The sequence below is a fragment of the Trachypithecus francoisi genome, unplaced genomic scaffold (genome assembly GCF_009764315.1).
Source record: "Trachypithecus francoisi isolate TF-2019V2 unplaced genomic scaffold, Tfra_2.0 Lachesis_group3, whole genome shotgun sequence".
In the NCBI taxonomy this organism is placed as follows: Eukaryota; Metazoa; Chordata; class Mammalia; order Primates; family Cercopithecidae; genus Trachypithecus; species Trachypithecus francoisi.
Window position 1 is genome coordinate 118,471,814 of NW_022681468.1, and position 20,141 is coordinate 118,491,954.

The window sequence follows — 20,141 nt, forward strand, 5'->3', positions numbered from 1 at the left end:
ACTAATAAATATTTAGTAGTTAACATTCATTTTTATCATCCTGGTCTCCTGCTCCCTCATTGCCCACCAACAAGGCAGTCGCTAAATCTGTTTTCTGTCTTTAGCATCTCTCCTTCTCTGATACCTGCCACTGTTTCCCTATCACACCAGCTCTACCTTAGGCAGAATGTCCTCATTTCTTCCCTGTTCTTGTCTCAGGCTGGTCTCTCACCTAGACTCCTGTCTCTTTTCTCGCCTCTGAGGCTCTTTGGAGGCAAGAGCCATGCTTTACTCAAACTCTTAACCTCCTCCAGCACCAACTGACTGTATATTAGGAATTTATTGAATAAACAGACGAAATAGAACAAATAGGTATAAGGATGGATGGACAAAATCATTGCATTACATGGAAATCTTCAAAGGGGTAAGATGCCATGGTAGGCTGGGCACTGTGGCTCATGTCTATAATCCCAGTACTCTGGAGGACCAAGGTGGGTGGATCACTTAAGGTCAGGAGTTCGAGACCAGCCTGGCCAACATAGTGAAACCCTGTCTCTACTAAAAATACAAAAATTAGCCGGGCGTGATGGCAGGCACCTGTAATCCCAGCTACTCAGGAGGTTGAGGCAGGAGAATTGCTTGAACCCGGGAGGCAGAGGTTGTGGTGAGCCGAGATCGTGCCACTGCACTCCAGCCTGGGGGACAAGAGCGAGACTTCCTCTCAAAAAATAAATAAATAAATAAATAAATAAAATCAAAGTGGTAATGGATAATCAGGGATTTGGAAAAACAAAATTCTAATTATGGTATAATCCCCAGAAGGTGTTTCTGAACAGAAAAGTAGCAATGGCCTAATCAATGATGTTAATGTGTTGGAGGAAGCAGGTCTCCCAGAAGAAATGAGGTCTGCAGAGATGTCAGAAGGGGAACAAATGTCTGCAAGTGGTCAGCGTTCCTCCAGTTATGCTCAAGAGACAGAGACGCTGGGCCTGAGGTCAGGGCTTTTCCCACTGCTGAAGAGAGCACTGTTGTGGGGCAGAGATGCTCCATCCGGCCTTCTTGACTCGTGTGAAATGTTCCCTCTGAATCTTCTCACTTCCTTTCTTCTCACTCCATGCTTTTCACAGGACCAAGCCTTTCTGATGACTCACTTAGTCTGGGGAGCAGATAAGAATTGCCGTATCCCAGGAAGTCTTTGCATTTCATTTTGCTGTCAGTCTCTCATGAACATGATTCTTGTAGGTCTGTTCTCAAGAGTCCAGTCAGCTCTGGATACACCAACAGCACTGAGTTTCTGGACCTACGAGGCTGATGACACGATGGAGCCATGGTAAATACACTCTCAAACTGCCCCAGGTAAACTGCTAGTCAATCAAAGTCCCAAATTGTGAGCCTCTTCAGTATATAATTGTGTTCTCCAGTGATGTAAATAATGCTTGGTTGTGTCTACTCAAAGTGTTCTGCCTTCACTGTCACTGTTCCTGGAAAATGTGACCTAATTCACTGGAAAAATTCCTTGCCAGTTGGCCCACCTAACATTCAACTTGAATAGTTCTGCTTTTTTGGCCTGGTGCGGTGGCTCATACCTGTAATCCCAGGACTTTGGGAGGCTGAGGTGGGCGGATCACCTGAGGTCAGGAGTTTGAGACCAGCCAGGACAATGTGGTGAAACCCCCTCTCTACTAAAAATACAAAAATGATTGGGAGGCTGAGGCGGGTGGATCATGAGATCAGGAGATCGAGACTATCTGGGCTAACATGGTGAAACCCTGTCTCTACTAAAAATATAAAAAATTAGCTGAGCGTGGTGGCGGGTGCCTCTAGTCCCAGCTACTTGGGAGGCTGAGGCAGGAGAATGGCGTGAACCTGGGAGGCGGAAGCTGCAGTGAGCCGAGATCGTGCCACTGCACTCCAGCCTGGGCGACAGAGTGAGACTCGGTCACAAAAAAAAAAAAAAAAAATGAGCCAGGCATAGTGGTAGGTGCCTGTAATCGCAGCTACTTGGGAGGCTGAGGCAGGAGAATCGCTTGAACCGGAAGGTAGAGATTGCAGTGAGCTGAGATTGCATCATTGCACTTCAGCCTGGGCAACAAGAGCAAAACTCCATCTCAAAAAACAAACAAACAAACAAACAAACAAACAAAATAATCCTGCTTTTTAAATTCATTGACCTGTGATTGATAATATGGAACAAGAATGGCAAATATATAGCATATATATAGTCTCCACTCCTGTCCATGTTCTTTGCACACACCACTAATGAATTTGACTTTCTTTTCCATTTGTTTTGCTTGTTTATTTGTTGCTTTTGTTATTGTTGTTGTTTTTAGATGGAACCTCACTCTGTCACCCAGGCTGGAGTGCAGTGGCATGATCTCAGATCACTGCAAACTCTGCCTCCCAGATTCAAGTGATTCTCCTGCCTCAGCCTCGAGTAGCTGGGACTACAGGTGTGCACCACCATGCTCAGCTAATTTTTGTATTTTTAATAGAGATGGGGTTTCACTATCTTGGCCAGGCTGGTCTCGACCTCCTGACCTCAGGTGATCAACCCGCCTCAGCCTCCCAAAGTGCTGGGATTACAGGAGTGAGCCATTGCGGCTGGCTGGCTTTCTTTTCCATTAATTTAGCCTTCAAATTCTTCTTATGACAGTCGTCCAAGAAAACACTACCAAAGTCAATAGATGAGCTATAACATAATATTTACTATTTCTCACTTAAAGGTTTCTATTAATTTTCTAAAAAGAAGTGGCATCCCAGTGATATATTACTGCATAACACATGAAAATTCAGTGGCTTAAGACTACAATTTTACTTGTTCATGATTCTAAAGGTCAGCAATTTGGGCTGGGCTCAGCTGGGCAATTCTGCCGACTTTGGCTGCAATCATTTGGTGGTTTGATGAGGACTGGACGCTCTAACATGGCCTCAGTCACATGACCTGTCGTGAGAGCTGGCTGTTGACTGGGCCAGGTATCTGCAGCAGGCTCACTTAGACTTCTTCACATGGTATTTATGTTTCAGTGTATAAGCACATTTCAAGTTCTTGCTTATAATGTGTTTGCTAAGGTCCAATTGGCCAAAGCAAGTTACGTGGTGGAGCCCAGAGTCAGTGTGAAAGTGACTCCATAAGCACATGGATTGAGAGAGGCATGATTCACTGGGAGCCATTATGGTCATGATATACCCCAGACAGGGTGGTATTTCATTTATCAGAAACTTACTGAGTGCCTACTATACTGTGCTTGGCACTGAGTATTAAAAGACAAAGCAATTGGGAAGAACTTTGAAGAATGGAAAGGCTCTAACTTGTTGGGAAGGGGGAAGAAGAACACACCAAACACCCTAGCGGAATCACTGTGGATGAAATAATCCTCTTGTTTATGTATGTGTATGTGCCAGAAAAAAGAGGAGTGTTGAATTACTTAGATAATTTTTTCTATTCGCCATTTTATGCACATTTGTTCAGTCTAGGTTGAATGAGTAACTCTATTGCTTTCCATTGGGATAAGTGTTCCTTAAAGCTTTTCTTCAGACTCTTAAAATATTGAAAACAATTGCATAAGTGTATCCTTCATGACCACAAAGAGCTACTTGAGATTATTTTTTTCCCCTAGAATCTTGGCCAACTCTGAGACTGAGGCCCAGGCTTGCAAACTCTGATATTTCCTCCCTCTCTGCATTCCTGCCACCCACAGCTGCTCCAGTCCAGAATGAAAGTTCAGAGGCCAAATACTTATGATTCAAACAGCCTCTCCAGCAGTGATGGCAAAGAGACAGCTTCACTTAGGAAAACAAACAATCATGCCTTCCATTTATATAGCTCTTTAGCTATTTTTTTCAAGAAATATTCACATCCTTTCTCTCATCAGATTATCCCCAAAACTGAGGTGGGCAGGGCATGTTTTAACTGATGGGGAAACTGAGGCCCAGACAGGTGAATTGACTTCTGCAATAGGTGACAAGGCTGAAGATAGAGCTCTGGCTTCTTGATTCTACACCTTGGTTTGCCCTGTAGACCACACTGCCATGAACACAGATGCATGCTAGCTCCAGTTCTAAGAAGCCTGCTTTCAAAACCCTTCTGGAAGCCAGGAGCAGTGGCTCATGCCTGTAATCCCAGCACATTGGGAGGCCGAAGCAGGTGGATCATATGAGATCAGGAGCTCGAGACCAGCGTGGCCAACATGGCGAAACCCCGTACCTAATGAAAAATACAAAAATTAGCCAGGTGTGGTGGAGGGCACCCGTAATCCCACCTACTCTGGAGGCTGAGGCAGGGAGAACTGCTTGAACCCGGGAGGCGGAGGTTGCAGTGAGCCAATATCGCACCACTGCACTCCAGCCTGGCAACAGAGCAAGACTCTGTCTCAAAACGAACCAACTAACCTTTCTGGAGTTTTCTGCTCCTCACCTTAGAGTTCCTCTAATAACCACCCCACACTTCTTTTACTTCCCACTCACATCAAAAGAATGAGGAAAACACATCAAACCCTTCCCTCGGTGCTAGCTTCTAAATCTTTTCCTTCCAGAAAATAATGGATTGTGTTTGAAGTCCCAACTTCCAGCCCACAGTGGTCCAGCCAGTTTCTCCTGCTGGAAAACAGAGGCTCAAGGCCACTTTCACTGTGAGTTCTCACCTTACCTATCAAAATAAAACAGGAGAAAAGTTAAAATTAACATCCAGAGAAGGCTTGGAGAGGATAAGCCACCATCCAAGAGTAACACACAGTTTGAGAAAATGCAGTGTCCAGGTGAGAGGAGACACCTCACTTCCATGATGCTAGAAGGTTTTGGGTGAGACGCACACCTCCTTTTACAGCACTGGTCACCTTCTGCTCAAGCTCACCTTCACTAAGACGGATGATTTTCTGCATCCCCGCCCTGAAGCACAGGAACCTATTGGAAAGCTAGGACGTGCAAATTTATTGATTCTCATAAACTAGGTCAGGAAGAGTGAGAAATGGCAGTAATGGCACCTCCTCCCCATGTTCCTTGCTCGTGGCAGACATGGGAATCTTTCTGGCTGAGAATGGAAGTCGCCTTAGAGTGCTTTTCAGTAGGACCGTGGAGGCAGCCGCCACCACTTGATTAGGCTGGCATGCTGGATGAAATCTATCTGCCAACTCTGTAGTTCCTGGTGGCCAAAGCCTTGCAGAAATTGAGTAGAAGTGGGGGAATTCTCCAGGTATACATGAAGTGGACATTCCTAGCTCCTGGAGGCCCCCATGTTCCAGGCTTTAAAAGCAAGGGAATATGGTCACCTATAAACAAGAGCTTGTTGCTATCCGAGAGGCTTTTGGAAACTGAAGGGCTTTGACAATAGCGAAAGTCAAAGCTTGACTGGCTAACTCTCTAAGGCATTCAGATGCGATCAGTTACTGGGCAGCCCATTTACAAGATTCAGAAAGTGTAAAAGACTGTCAAAAGTCATGAAACAATGCTCTGAACCACAATCCATTATTTTCTGGAAGGAAAAGGTTTAGAAGCTAGCACCGAGGGAAGGGTTTGATGTGTTCTCCTCATTCTTTTGATGTGAGTGGGAAAATTACTAGAAAATTATTAAATGAGTGAGGAAAAGAGCAAAGTAGTGAGAACAGGACAGGATGGTAGCACTGAAAGAACACATTCCTCAACACATCACAGCCTTGAGCACATCACATCCCCCCACATGCCTCCCGACACAAACACATTAAGAAAAACAACACCTGGAGAAGCTCCAATAAGGTTACAACCGTTTGTAAAAGCGCAGGAACCAATAAGAAGGCTGCTAAAAGCATAACTTAACATTAACATGTAAACCAATTGTAATGCTGTAGCCTAGAGAAATGCCTTGTTCCTCTGTAACCTGACAAGCCCTGTTTACCTCGAGCTATAAAAAGCAAGCGCACGCATTGTTTGGGGCCCTCTTGTATGTTGTAGAACGGAGGGACCAAGTTCGAACTTGCATTAAAGATCCTTGCCGCTTGGCTTTGACTCTGGACTCTGGTGGTCTTCTTCGGGGAATAAACGGTCTGAGCATAACAGCACCTGGTTAAATGATGAAGAAACAGGAGCAAAGTAGGGAGGCAACTTCCTCAAAGACGCACCTTACATCACTGGCAGAACTGGAACCCAGTTTCCTTACTCCCAAGCCAACTCTCTTTCAACTTCAATGCACATCTTCCTCTTTCCTCTACAGTCCCCCTTGTATTCCTCTACAATTCCTTACCTGCCCCAGCAACTCACCCAGCCGCCATTCTCCTTGGGGGAGGATTATTAGCTTACAGATTTAGTCACAAGCTGACTCAGTTTAAATTGTGTTTCTAAGGTGGGGTTGGGGTTGGGGGTGGCGATCTCGATCTGCTTTCTACTTTTTTTTTTTGGAGACAGTCTCACTCTGTCACCCAGACTGGAGTGCAGTGGCACAATCTTGGCTCACTGCAACCTCCGCCTCCCGGGTTCAAGAGATTCTCGTGCCTCAGCCTCCCAAGTAGCTGAGATTATAGGTGCCTGCTGCCATGCCCGGCTGATTTTTATATTTTTATTATTTATTTATTTATTTATTTATTTATTTATTTTTTTGAGACGGAGTCTGGCTCTGTTGCCCAGGCTGGAGTGCAGTGGCCGGATCTCAGCTCACTGCAAGCTCCACCTCCCGGGTTTACGCCATTCTCCTGCCTCAGCCTCCCGAGTAGCTGGGACTACAGGCACCCGCCAACTCGCCCGGCTAGTTTTTTGTAGTTTTTAGTAGAGACGGGGTTTCACCGTGTTAGCCAGGATGGTCTCGATCTCCTGACCTCGTGATCCGCCCATCTCGGCCTCCCAAAGTGCTGGGATTACAGGCTTGAGCCACCGCGCCCGGCCGCGGCCTATATTTTTAATAGAGAGAGGGTTTCACTGTTGGCCAGGCTAGTCTCACATTCCTGACCTCAAGTGATCTGCCTGCCTCAGCCTCCCAAACTGCTGGGATTACAGGTGTGAGCCACCTCATGCAGTTTTGATCTGCTTTCTACTGGATATGACAATTTGTGCTTCTATTCTGAGGCCTTTGAATTGCACTCCAAATACCCTTAGGGCAGAGATGTTAAGTGAGAAGCAGGAACTATTTGATAATGGGCCAGGACATTCCTATAGAATTTCAAAAACCATTTATATTCCAATTCACCTGTGGCCAGCAGAGAAGAAGGTATGCAAAGAGAAGAGAAAGAAGGATGCAATGTCCATGCATGCTAAAGATAGGTAAGTATGACAGGTCTGATACACATGCATGCATTCCAAAGTATCCCACACTTGAGGCTCCAGAAGATGGATAACTCCCATAGATGGCTTTTAATGAAGAGCCCTTACTTTTACAAGAAGTTATAATTGTGGCTTCCATTCTCACAGCTGGTATCTCCAACAGTCACATGAGGATGGAGAGTCTCTTCCTTGTACAGAGCAAACAGCACGGCCCCTGGAGCTCACTGGCATGGGTTGTCCAGCTCCCCACTGAAGGCTGGGAACCTTTGAGTGTTAATTCAGTATTTTAGGCCAATATCTGGGTTTATTTTTCCCAACAAAGAAATATGAAGGAGCTTCAGCAATTTAACTTCTGGGAATTTATCCAATGAAGGGGTTAAGAATTTATGCAAGCTCTTCCGGTTCTAGGAGCTTTGGGAGCCGTGGCTTACAGTGCAGACATGGCCAAGTCCAAGAACCACACCACACACGACCAGTTCCAAAAATGGCACAGAAATGGGGGTGGACCCCAAGTTCCTGAGGAACATGCCCTTTGCCAAGAAGCACAACAAGGAGGGCCTAAAGAAGATGCAGGCCAACAGTGCCAAGACCATGAGTGCACGTGCCAAGACTATCAAGACCCTCATAAAGCCCAAAGAGGTTAAGCCCAAGATCCCAAAGGGTGTCAGCCGCAAGCTCAGTCGGCTTGCCTACATTGGCCACCCCAAGCTTGGGAAGCATGCTCGTGCCCGCATTGCCAAGGCGCTCAGGCTGTGCCAGCCAGAGGCCAAGGCCAAGGATCAAACCAAGGCCCAGGCTGCAGCTCCAGCTTCAGTTCCAGCTCAGGCTCCCAAAGGTGCCCAGGCCCCCTACAAAGGCTTCAGAGTAGAGATCTCTGTCCGCCAACGTGAGGACAGAAGGACTGATGTGACCCCCCGGGCTGCCGTCTGCAGGGGCCTGGTGTCCTCCTGTGCTATTTGTACCAATAAACCTGAGGCATGAAAAAAAAAAGAATTTATGCAAAGATTTAGCTGCATTGATGTTCATTATAACAATTATAATTGAGAAAAAGTTGCAACAACCTAAGTGTCCAACAACAGGGAACTGGCTAAATCAACTTAGTACTTCAGGTGGTAGGAAAATATGCAGCCATTAAATGATGCTGGCAAATGTATCTACAGCCACAGAAAATGTTAGATAAAAGAGGAGAAATAAAGCACAAAGCCATACTACAGGATGGACCCGTTTTTGTTTGAAAAAAGTACATTAGTGTGTGTATCATATATGTTATATATACTCAAATATATTACATATATACATATATATATATTTACCTCAGAGGGTGTACTAATAATCTAAAGTGGCATTAATAGTGATGTTTAAGAGAGATTGTGAGTACTTTAACATTTATTAGTATTTTCTGATTTTTCTGTAATGAGAAGTAATACCTTTTTTTTTTTTTTTTTGAAATGAAGTCTTGCTTTGTAGCCCAGGCTGGAGTGCAGTGGTTCGATCTCAGCTCACTGCAACCTTTGCTTCCCAGGTTCAAGAGATTCTCTCCTCTTGAGTAGCTGGGATTACACGTGTGCACCACCACGCGTGGCTAATTTTTTGTTTTATTAATAGAGACGGGCTTTCACCACTTTGGCCAGGCTGGTCTCGAATTCCTGACCTCAAGTGATCCACCTACCTCAACCTCCCAAAATGCTGGGATTACAGGCATGAACCACTGTGCCCGTGGAGCAGTGGTACTTTTTAATAAGAAAAAGCAATAAAAGAAACTTTATCTTGAAAAAGACAGATCTTTGCCTATGATCACTAAAGTTCAATCAGGCTCAAGAATTCTATAAGGAAACAATAATCCGGCCGGGTGCGGTGGCTCAAGCCTGTAATCCCAGCACTTTGGGAGGCCGAGACGGGCGGATCACGAGGTCAGGAGATCGAGACCATCCTGGCTAACACGGTGAAACCCCGTCTCTACTAAAAAAATACAAAAAACTAGCCGGGCAAGGTGGCAGGCGCCTGTAGTCCCAGCCACTCGGGAGGCTGAGGCAGGGGAATGGCGTAAACCCGGGAGGCGGAGCTTGCAGTGAGCTGAGGTCCGGCCACTGCACTCCAGCCTGGGTGACAGAGCGAGACTCCGTCTCAAAAAAAAAAAAAAAAAAAAAGGAAACAATAATCCCTATAGAACAGGGGTGGGTGGGAGGAGAGCAGGAGGCCACCTCCTGTTGAGAGACCTGGAGAAGGAATCATTTCCCTTCTACGTTGGCCCGTGCGCTCCACGTAAATATCTTCTCCACCCAGGTCTTGTTCTGTCCTGGACTTACTCATCACTAGCTTATTACTGGCCTTATTTTGACTCACTGTTCAAACATCATTGAAAAGGAATTTCTTTTTAACCACAGCATCCACATGAAGAATTCTGCTAAAACTCCATTTTAACTGAATTTCGGCACACAGATGACTTAAATTAGCTACACTGGTCTGGGAAGAAGCCCTCAAATCCCCAACACCCGGAGCAATTGCTGCTGGTAGGCTGGATCAGCTGGTGGATAAACCCCATCTCCTGTCCCCACCCTCCCCCAGCCTCTCCACCCACAAAGCCCAGGCAGCAATTTGTGAGATGTTTCTCTCTCTTCTTGAATTTCCATCGTGAACTGGTTACTGTGGTTCACGCCTGACATGCCTCTGTCTCTGCTCAAGTGGTTAAAAGTAGAGAAACTTGTTGCTTCAGAGGCCAGAGAGATTTAGGATGAGAGCGAGCTGTGGGTGAACTGTGAGATCTCGTGTAACCGCCCACCCTGGACGTTTGGGGATAGCCTCCATTCCCTCATCCTCTCCTCTGAATGGTGATTTTCCTCTTTATCCTTCTTCTCAGTCACCCTCGAGGGAAGCTCTCCCACTCCAATTGTTAAAGAACTTCTGCGTGGGCTTCAACATTCTCTTGGCTGGCCCCTTGGGAGGGCCTTGATACATTCTTATTTTTTCCTTGTATGTTTAAGGCCCCCTGGGACCCTCTTGACCCTTGTGGGCTGGTTACATTTGGCTCAAGCCTGAACTCCATTGCCTGGGACCACAGGCAGAGTAGGGGTGGTGGGAATGAGGTGGGGAGGGTTTTCCTACATTCTTAAAGATAATATAATAACATCGTGGCTAAGATGGAAATATGTTAGAGGAAGCAAGATTGTGGGAAAGATGGAGGAAAGCAGCTCCCACCACTCCACCAACCGATGGTGAGGACTCTGCTGCCCCAAACCCTGCCAAGTCTGAGCCACGCCTAATTGTGGCCTAGATTGTGGATGTGTGCCTACCCACCAAGAGGAAAGCCAGAACATGCCTGCATGGATAGAAGGGATTCCCTCTTAGTTGAGCGGTGAAGGGGTGTGGGAGAGCAGGGAACCGTGACACACCATGTGTCTCTTCCCAAAGGGGAGAAGCCCCTGTGAACCTACCTCAGGGGTCTGCTTGATGAGGCCAACCCTATCCTACTCTTTGTCTTTCATTGGACAGCATTTGTCAAGCATCCACCATACGTCAGGTCCAAGGTTCCATGCTAACTGGGGAAAGTGAGGCGATCAAGCAGCTTATCTAAGGCTTATCCTCCAGCCTAGTTGGTAGAAGAGCTGGAAGACAATAGTGGCTCTCACTCCAGAGCCCTCACACTTCACCTCTATGCCAGATGTTTGAATGAAGGGAAGATCTCCTATGTGTTTCCCAGGCTTTGTCCAGGCTGCCTGCAACATCTGCCTGTGGGATCTGACTTCCCAGCAGCTGGGATCAGCCATCCTACAGAGCAAGCAGCGCACCCTAAGAGTCTCTAGTGGGGTTGCCCACCTGGTTGCCTCCTGGTCTCAGCAGACTCCTGCTGGTGGTGCGCAGGCTGGGTATTTGTGTGGACAAGTGAGTGTTCACCTCCAGTTCTCAGGACAAACAGTGCCACACCAGCTGGCTGGGATGTTTGGAACTGGTGTTTCCACTCAACAGCATAACCCAGATTTAGGTTCCCAAAACTTTCTAAGCAGCCGCCCCCTTGGATCTTTAATCCTTCCTCCTATGTCCTTCCTGCCACCTGTAGTCTAAATTTAGTGACAAGCACAGCAGAGCACCTTCCGCCTGGGCCACTTTGGCAGGTCATGGAGCCACTAATAAGTGTGTACATGTTCCATCTCTTCAGGGCCACCCATGCGGGTGAAGAGCTTCTGGGGAGCCCCAAGATTATCTTCCTGGTAGGGTCTCCTGCCCTGTGAGTTTGCTTTTTTCTTTTCTTTTTTCTTTTTGAGATGGAGTCTTGCTCTGTTGCCCAGGCTGGAATGCAGTGGCAAGATCTCGGCTCACTGCAACTTCTGCCTCATGGGTTCAAGGGATTCTCCTGTCTCAGACTCCCGAGTAGCCGGGATTACAGGCGTGCACCACCACGCCCACCTAATTTTTGCATTTTTAGTGGAAACGGGGTTTTGCCATGTTAGCCAGGCTGTTCTCAAGCTCCTGAGCTCAGGTGATTCGCCCGCCTCGGCCTCCAAAAGTGCTGGGATTACAGGCAGGAGCCACTGCACCTGGCCAGTATTTTTGTTTTGATAACAATAAAAGTTTGTTAATAAAAATATTAGATGAATATAAGCAAGAGAGAATCCCAGCATCCGGAAATACCACTGTTAACATTTTGGTCTATTTCTTTTTTCTATTCATTTTGTTTGTTTATGGAATTGAAATCGCAAGATACAATCAATTTTGTTTGCCTGGTTGTTTGTTTTTTTGAGAAGGAGTCTTGCTTTTGTCACCCAGGCTGGAGCACAATCGTGCAATCTCAGCTCACTGCAACCTTCGCCTCCCAGGTTCAAGCGATTCTCCTGCCTCAGCCTCCTGTGTAGCTGGGATTACAGGCATGGGCCACCATGCCCAGCTAATTTTGTATTTTTAGTAGAGATGTGGTTTCACCATGTTGGCCAGGCTGGTCTTGAACTCTTGACCTCAGGTGACCTGCCCTCCTCGGCCTCCCAAAGTGCTGGGATTACAGGCGTGAGCCACTGCGCCCGGCCTAATTTTGTATCTCATATTCTTGACTTATCATTTTTCGAAATAAGTGGTCTTCAGGTCTCTGTTTCAAACTGTTGAACACCATTTGTTAACACAATATTTAATCGTTTCGACATGCCATGACTTCTTCACCATTCCTCTGTTCTGCAAGTGTAGGTTGCTTCCAGTTTTGTAGTTATACAACTCAGTGATGAGCATCCTCATGCCTAAATCTGTAATGACATTTAGAATTACTTTCTTAAGATTGATTTCTGGAAGTAAGATTATAAGATAAAAAGCTACGAACATTTTTTTTTTTTTTTGAGGCGGAGTCTCGCTCTGTCGCCTGGACTGGAGTGCAGTGGCCGGATCTCAGCTCACTGCAAGCTCCATCTCCCAGGTTTACGCCATTCTCCTGCCTCAGCCTCCCGAGTAGCTGGGACTACAGGCGCCGCCACCTCGCCCGGCTAGTTTTTTTGTATTTTTAGTAGAGGCGGGGTTTCACCCTGTTAGCCAGGATGGTCTCGATCTCCTGACCTCGTGATCCGCCCGTCTCGGCCTCCCAAAGTGCTGGGATTACAGGCTTGAGCCACCGCGCCCGGCCGCTACGAACATTTTTAAGCATTGTGATCTTTCATGCCAAAATATTTTTCGAAAGAGGCATCATCTTAGATGATTTCCTCCCAGCAGTGCAGGGAGTGAATAGGCAGCATTTCTTATGTGAGTGAAACCAGGTTCAAAAAGAAAAAGAAGGAAAGAAAGAAGGAAAGAAGGAAGGAAGGAAGGAAGGAAGGAAGGAAGGAAGGAAGGAAGGAAGGAAGGAAGGAAGGAAGGAAAGAAAGATAGATCAGGTTCACCGGCAAATTTTAGCCTAAAGGGACAGGTCAAAAAGGGAGAAAGTGAAGCTTCACTTCTTGCAGAGAAACAACTTTTACGAAAGGGTTATGGAAATGACAGCCTATTGAGACTTATTCCACATCAAATGAGGAAGCCATCTCTTCCTCTGCTCGCCTCCCTAGGCAAATCCTCTATCCACTTCTAGAACACAGGGCTAGAGCAGTGGCACCAGCCAGCTCCTTGGGAACAGATGGCTCTGCTCATCATAGTCATCATCCAAAAGGTAGAAACATACTAGTAGGAAGAGACCTTAAAGATTCTTTGGTCCAATCCCTCCCTTTATCAGATCAAAGTCTAGCAGAATGCGGTGACTTACTCAAGAAGTGATTCACTGCTGGTTTATGGCATTCCATATCTCCATTCACATTTGATGACAAATAAAAACAGTTGGACTTGATTTGAAGGCACAATCCTTTTATGCATGATTCCTTGTACACATGTGTTCTTGTATTCATGTTTCCCTTAAGATTTGAGGGTGTGGCTGATGTCACACAGGTGTCTACAGCGCTTAGAAGATTAAAAATCTGATTTAATAGGTTTCAGAGTGTCCTGGCTGATTGGTATGCATTACTAGGGTGAATTGTTTCTCATGTCCTTGCTAATTTTCTGGATGCTCTCAAAGGAAGTTAATTAACCTGAGGCCTCCATCCAGCTGTGCTCCAATTCAGCTGATCTTGAGGTATCAAGACCTGTCAGGGAAAGAATTATAACATGTAGGTATGAAGCTTTCTCCTTTCATATACACTGGGACACCTGAAATGGGTTGAATCTCAGACATATCCTTGCTGTTAAAAACTTAATCATTATTCAAAGCTGAGTTCAAATCCCATCCTTTGCAGGGAAAAAAAAAAAATCTATTGAACCACCTAGGCTAAAATGTTCACTTTGTTTTCTAAATTATAGCTGTCTATGCCAGTGGTTTGAACAAACTCTATTTGAGCATGATGGTTTTTAACTTCAAAAAAATGATCACAGAACCTGCATAATAATTGTTCTTTTAGCATCTATGTATGTACGTATATGTATGTATTTTTCCTGCCTCACGTTTATTCATGCAAATAGCACAGGAGGGCACCAGCCCCAAGCAGACAGCAGCCCAGAGGTCACACCAGTCCTTCTGTTCTCATTCTGGCAGACACAGGCCTCTACTCGGGAGCCTTCGTGGGTGCCTGAGCACATTTGGGACCCTGAGCTGGAGCCAGAACTGAGGCTGGAGCTGAAGCCATGGTCTGAGCCTTGTTTTGAGCCTTGGCCTTTGGTCAGCAGAGCCTGAGACTCCTGGCAATGTGGGCATCAGCACACTTTCCAAGCTTGGGGTGGGCACTGCAGGCAAGTTGGTGGGGCTTGCAGATGACACCCTTTGCGATCTTGGGCGTAACCTCCTTGGGTTTTACGAGGGCCTCAATAGCCTTGGCTCTCGCACACATGGCCTTGGCATTGCTGGCCTGCATCTTCTTCAGGCCCTTCTTGCTGTGCTTCAAAACACATGTTCCTCAGGAACTTGAGGTCCACCCCCTTAAGAGATTCATATGTTTGTGATCAGGGTTTCTTGATGCCACTTTTTTACCATTTGGGGGACTGGTTGTGTGTGGTATGGTTCGTGGAATTGGCCATGTCGGCATTATAACTCACAGCTTTAAAGCTCCTGGGACGGGAAGAGTAGCATCTGTCTTAAAAGTTCACGATGAACAAAGGATAGCATGAAATCCTAGGCTTTTATGAGACTATATATTTTGCCAATCACAACATATATTTGAAAAATAAGTACAATAGTCCCCCCATTATCTGTGGCAGACACATTCCAGGACCCTTCATGGATGCCTGAAACCTTGGATAAACCCAATTGCCATCAGTTGAAACATGTTCTGTACATGTCTTCCACCCACAAAAATTAATGCCTTTTCCATCTTAACTAGGCACTTACCACACACTGTGGCAGTAACTTTTGCAGTTTGAAGTGTGACAGCAAAACTAGTACAAACTCCTTATCATAGCTTTTTCCTTTTTTTTTCTTTCTTTCTTTATTGTTTTTTAGACAGAGTCTTGATCTGTCACCCAGGCTGGGGTAAGAGGCGCGATCTGGGCTCACTGCAACCTCCACCTCTTAGGTTCAAGCGATTCTCCTGCCTCTGCCTCCTGAGCAGCTGGGATTACAGGTATGCACCACCACACCCAGCTAAATTTGTTTGTATTTTTAGTAGATAGGGTTTTGCCATGTTGGCCAGGCTAGTCTCGAACTCCTGGCCTCAAGTGATCCACCTGCTTTGGCCTCCCAAAGTGCTGGGATTACAGATGTGTGCCACCATTCCTGGCCTTTATCATAGATTTAAACAACCTCATCATGCAATATCTTTTCTTTCCTTATTAAGTGGAGAACTTTTTTTTTTTTTTTTTTTGAGACGGAGTCTCGCTCTGTTGCCCAAGCTGGAGTGCAGTGGCCAGATCTCAGCTCACTGCAAGCTCCGCCTCCTGGGTTCACGCCATTCTCCTGCCTCAGCCTCCCGAGTAGCTGGGACTACAGGCGCCCGCCACCTCGCCCGGCTAGTTTTTTGTACTTTTTAGTAGAGACGGGGTTTCACCGTGTTAGCCAGGATGGTCTCGATCTCCTGACCTTGTGATCCGCCCGCCTCGGCCTCCCAAAGTGCTGGGATTACAGGGTTGAGCCACCGCACCCGGCCAAGTGGAGAACTTTTATCTCTTCACTCAAAGAAACACTTGATGTCCTCTCTTTGGCATACCCAAATTGCCAGCACCACTACTCTTTATGCTTTGGGGCCATTAAGTGCAGTAAGGCCTCACTTAACATCATCAGTAGGTTTTCGGAAACTAGGACTTTAGGCCGGGTGCCATGGCTTACGCCTGTAATCTCAGCACTTCGGGAGGACGAGGCGGGCGGATCACCTGAGGTCGGGAGTTCAAGACCAGCCTGGCCAACATGGAGAAACCCCTTCTCTACTAAAAATACAAAATTACAGGCATAGTGGCGCATGCCTGTAATCCCAGCTACTGGGGAGGCTGAGGCAGGAGAATTGCTTGAACCCGGGAGGCGGAGGTTGTGGTGAGCTGAGATTGTGTCACTGCACTCCAGCCTGGGCAACAAGAATAAACCTCCACCTCAAAAAAAAAAAAAGAAAGAAACTATGACTTTAAGTGAAACAACATATGAAGAAATCAATTTTACCATAGGTTAGTGATACAAACAATAGTTCAGTTCCCTCAGCATATTTCTGGTGACAAAACTATCACTAAACTTCTAACTATAAGCCAAACTACTCATATTAAACCTTACAATAAATGTGAGCTATGCATGTATTTAAGAAAGATTATTAAAAGCAAGTAAGATAATTATTTACCTTTTTATTGCAGTTTAGAGTCATGGGTAGCTGGAGTCTGTACCAGCAACTCAGGGTGCAAGGTGGGAACCCGCCCGGGAGAGGGTGCCATTATCTCACAGGGTGCACCCACACCCACACTCACTCATCCTGAGATGAGGTAGACATGCAAATTCACCTTATGTGCATATCTTTTGGATGTGGGAGGAAACCCACGCAGACATGAGGAGAACAAGCAAACTCCACACAAATGTCGGCCCCAGACAGGAATAGATTTTTTTTTTCTTATCAACATTGTAACAGAGGCTGGGCGCAGTGGCTCATGCCTGTAATCCCAGCACTTTGAGAGGCTGAGGCAGGCAGAGCACTTGAGGTCAGGAATTTGAGACCGGGATCTCTACTAAAAATACAAAAATTAGCCGGGTGTGGTGGTACGTGCCTGTAATTCCAACTGCTCCAGGGGCTGAGGTAGGAGAATTGCTGGAACCCAGGAGGCGGAGGTTGAAGTGAGCTGAGATCAAGCCACTGAACTCCAGAACTCCAGCCTGGGTGACAGAACGAGACTCCAACTAAAAAAAAAAAAAGAACAACATTATTCAAGGACTTGTTATCCTGTAAAATAAGGGTAACTTGAACACAAGCACCATGATACCGTGACAGTCGTCTTATAACAGAGATGGCTACCTAGTGACTAATGAGCAGGTAGCGTCTGCAGTGTGGATCCGCTGAACACAGGGAGGGTCCACATCCCAGGCTGGATAAAGTGGGACAGTTCACATTTTAAAACTCATCAAATGGTTATTTCTGGAATTTTCCATTTCATATTTTTGAACCTTGGCTGACTATGGGTAACAAGTGTCAGAAAGCCAAACCATAGATAACAGGGGAGGGGACTACCATCTGAGACATGTCTGAGTCATCTTACAGATAGAAGGATTTGTGATGCTTAGTGTAACCCGTAGTTTACAAGAGGTCCAGGGTCCAAAGGTTGGGAACCAGTGACCTATTGCATTTATTGACAATGAATCACAGGCCTGGCAATGTTGCTTGCAACTGTCACCTAACTCTTCAGGTCGCACTGTCTCCCTTAATTACACTGAATCTTTCCTGAGGACAGGATCCACTTACATGCCTTTGTACACCCACAACGCTAATGGACCCACCCGTTAAGGACCATTAATTGAGGACTACCCATGAGGAGGACACTGAATTAGATCCTGTGGGAGGTAGAAAGTGCAGGGTCCAGTTTCTGCCCTTCAGATCTCACATCTGATTAGAAATATGGCAAATGACTTTGAGAAATGAGGTAACAATTTAATGGCTAAACTCTAGACTGAAAGAGAGATTATGGGATAGATTAGGAAATGAGTTGAACAGATGCTGACTGCTGTGAGTACAGAAAAGGAGGAGGAGTTAGAGTATGCCGCTGAGCCGGAAAACTATGTAGAGGAGGGGTTTGAGTGTGTGAGCCTGAAAAAAGATTAGTTCTCAGGCACTTCTTTCAAGCCCTGGAGGGGCTCAGAGAATAACTGAATGAATACATGCATAAGAGAAACACTTTTGGTCATTTGCTCCGAGATAGGCACAAAGTGAAATGCTTACTTTTTTTTTTTTTTTTTTTTGAGACGGAGTCTTGCTCTGTCTCTCAGGCTGGAGTGCAGTGGAGTGATCTCAGCTCACTGCAACCTCTGCCTCCTGGGTTCAAGTGATTCTCCTGCCTCAGCCTCTCGAGTAGCTGGGATTACCCACCACCAGGCCCGGCTAATTTTTGTATTTTTAGTAGAGACAAGGTTTTGCCATGTTGGCCAGCTGGTCTTAAACCCCTGACCTCAGGTGATCCACCCCCCTCAGCCTCCCAAAGTGCTGGGATTACAGGTGTGAGGCAATGCACTTGGCTGTGAAACCCTTACTCTTTAAGAATAACATTTACTCTGAAACATACAGAAGTCAATTTTTTGAAGGTGGCAGTGGAGATGTGCCCTGAATCCCACAATCTCTTAAGATGTTGCTGGGGTCCAGAAATTGTTTAGGTGAAACTTTCACGGAAGAGAGCACTGATGCTCCAATAGTGAAGTGAGTTGGCCAGGATCATACAATCAGTCAGTAGCAGAGCTGGACTTGACCCCTGAGAGCTGGACTTCAGGGCTAGTGTTCTTTCCACTTGATCTTGTTACTCCTAGAATCCCCTCCTTTTTCTTGAACCTGTCAAAACAATTTGTCTAAAAGGAGTTTGCCCAAGCCGAATCCATCGCATCACCCTGTTCTAATTGAAATGCTAGACTGGTTTTTCTTCTCTTACTATCTGAACATGCCTTTATCAGAAATTAGGAGCAACTCCTGGGTCCTGGCCAATGCTTCAGAGAATCTGTATTGGCACCCGCCATGCTAAAACCATCGTTGTTAAAGACAAACTGCTAATTACAAAATCCAAACCACTGCTTTGTGGGTTGTGGGGATCTCAAGAGAGTGGGTGGGAGATGGGGCCAGTTCTGGAGGGGCCTCCTTTATTGCCATTGATTTTTTATTTTTGGCCACGACAGAGAACTGCATCCTCTTTTTTTTTTGAGACAGAGTTTCTCTCTTGTTGCCCAGGCTGGAGTGCAGTGGCGCGAACTCAGCTCACCGCAACATCCGCCTCCTGGGCTCAAGCAATTTTCCTGCCTCAGCCTCCCGAGTAGCTGGGATTACAGGTGCCCGCCACCATGCCCAGCTAATTTTTTGTAGTTTTAGTAGAGATGGGGTTTCACCATGTTGGCCACGCCAGGCCGAGCTGCTTCCTCTTGGATGCCACAAACCAATTAGGTTGGGGACCCTTCCAGGAAGCCGCCTCCATCTGGTAAATATTTGGTCAGCCGGGGTGATCTGAAAAGTCACTGGGGGGATTGCACAGTGGCTCATGCCTGTAATCCCAGCACTTTGGGAGGCCGAGGTGGGTGCATTACCTGAGGTCAGGAGTTTGAGACCATCCTGGCTAACACAGTGAAACACTGTCTCTAATAAAATTACAAAAAATTAGCTGGGTGTGGTGGCAGGCACCTGTAATCCCAGCTACTTAGGGGGCTGAGACAGGAGAATCTCTTGAACCTGGGAGGCGGAGGTTGCAGTGAGCCGAGATCATGCCATCGTACTCCAGCTTGGGCAACAAGAGCGAAACTCTGTCTCAGAAAAAAAAGAAAAAAAAATTCAACCCCAAATCACCAGATCATCTATAGGCTGAAGTCAAGCTGCTGGGTTAGTCTGTTCCATTAAGAAGTAACTGGCAAATTATCTGCCAAGGGATCTTGGTCTCTCCTGCATGGTTTTCTTATCTCACTGATAACTTACTTTATCATTATGAAAGACTCTACACTTTCATACTTCCTCTTCCCTGAACTTCCCCAACCAAGCCTTGCCCTCAGAGCCATAATTCATTAATTCACTCACTCAACACATTTCTACGCAACCCTTCTTATATTCCAGTCATTGAGCTGGGTGACTACAGTGTAGTCACTACTGATATTGTCTACTAGGTGATACGGCTTCCACCTCTAATTCTACCAGTCACTGTGTGAAAGGCAAGACATTTGCTTTTCCGGTCCCTCTCCCTGTCCCTCTGGTTCAATCTCCTCACCTATAAAGTGATGGAATTGTAGAAAATGGTTCCTTTTGATTCTCTCTGTATCCTTCAGGGTCCGGTTAGAAGAAAGAAATCACACAGTATTTGGAACAAAAGTTTAACAC

At 46.1% G+C, this 20,141-nt stretch overlaps 2 pseudogenes; one reads left to right on the plus strand and one right to left on the minus strand.

Moving 5' to 3' along the window:
• Window positions 1–7,640: 7,640 nt before the first annotated feature.
• LOC117071102 lies at window positions 7,641–8,181 on the plus strand (annotated as a pseudogene).
• Window positions 8,182–14,234: 6,053 nt separating this feature from the next.
• LOC117071593 lies at window positions 14,235–14,703 on the minus strand (annotated as a pseudogene).
• Window positions 14,704–20,141: the final 5,438 nt, after the last annotated feature.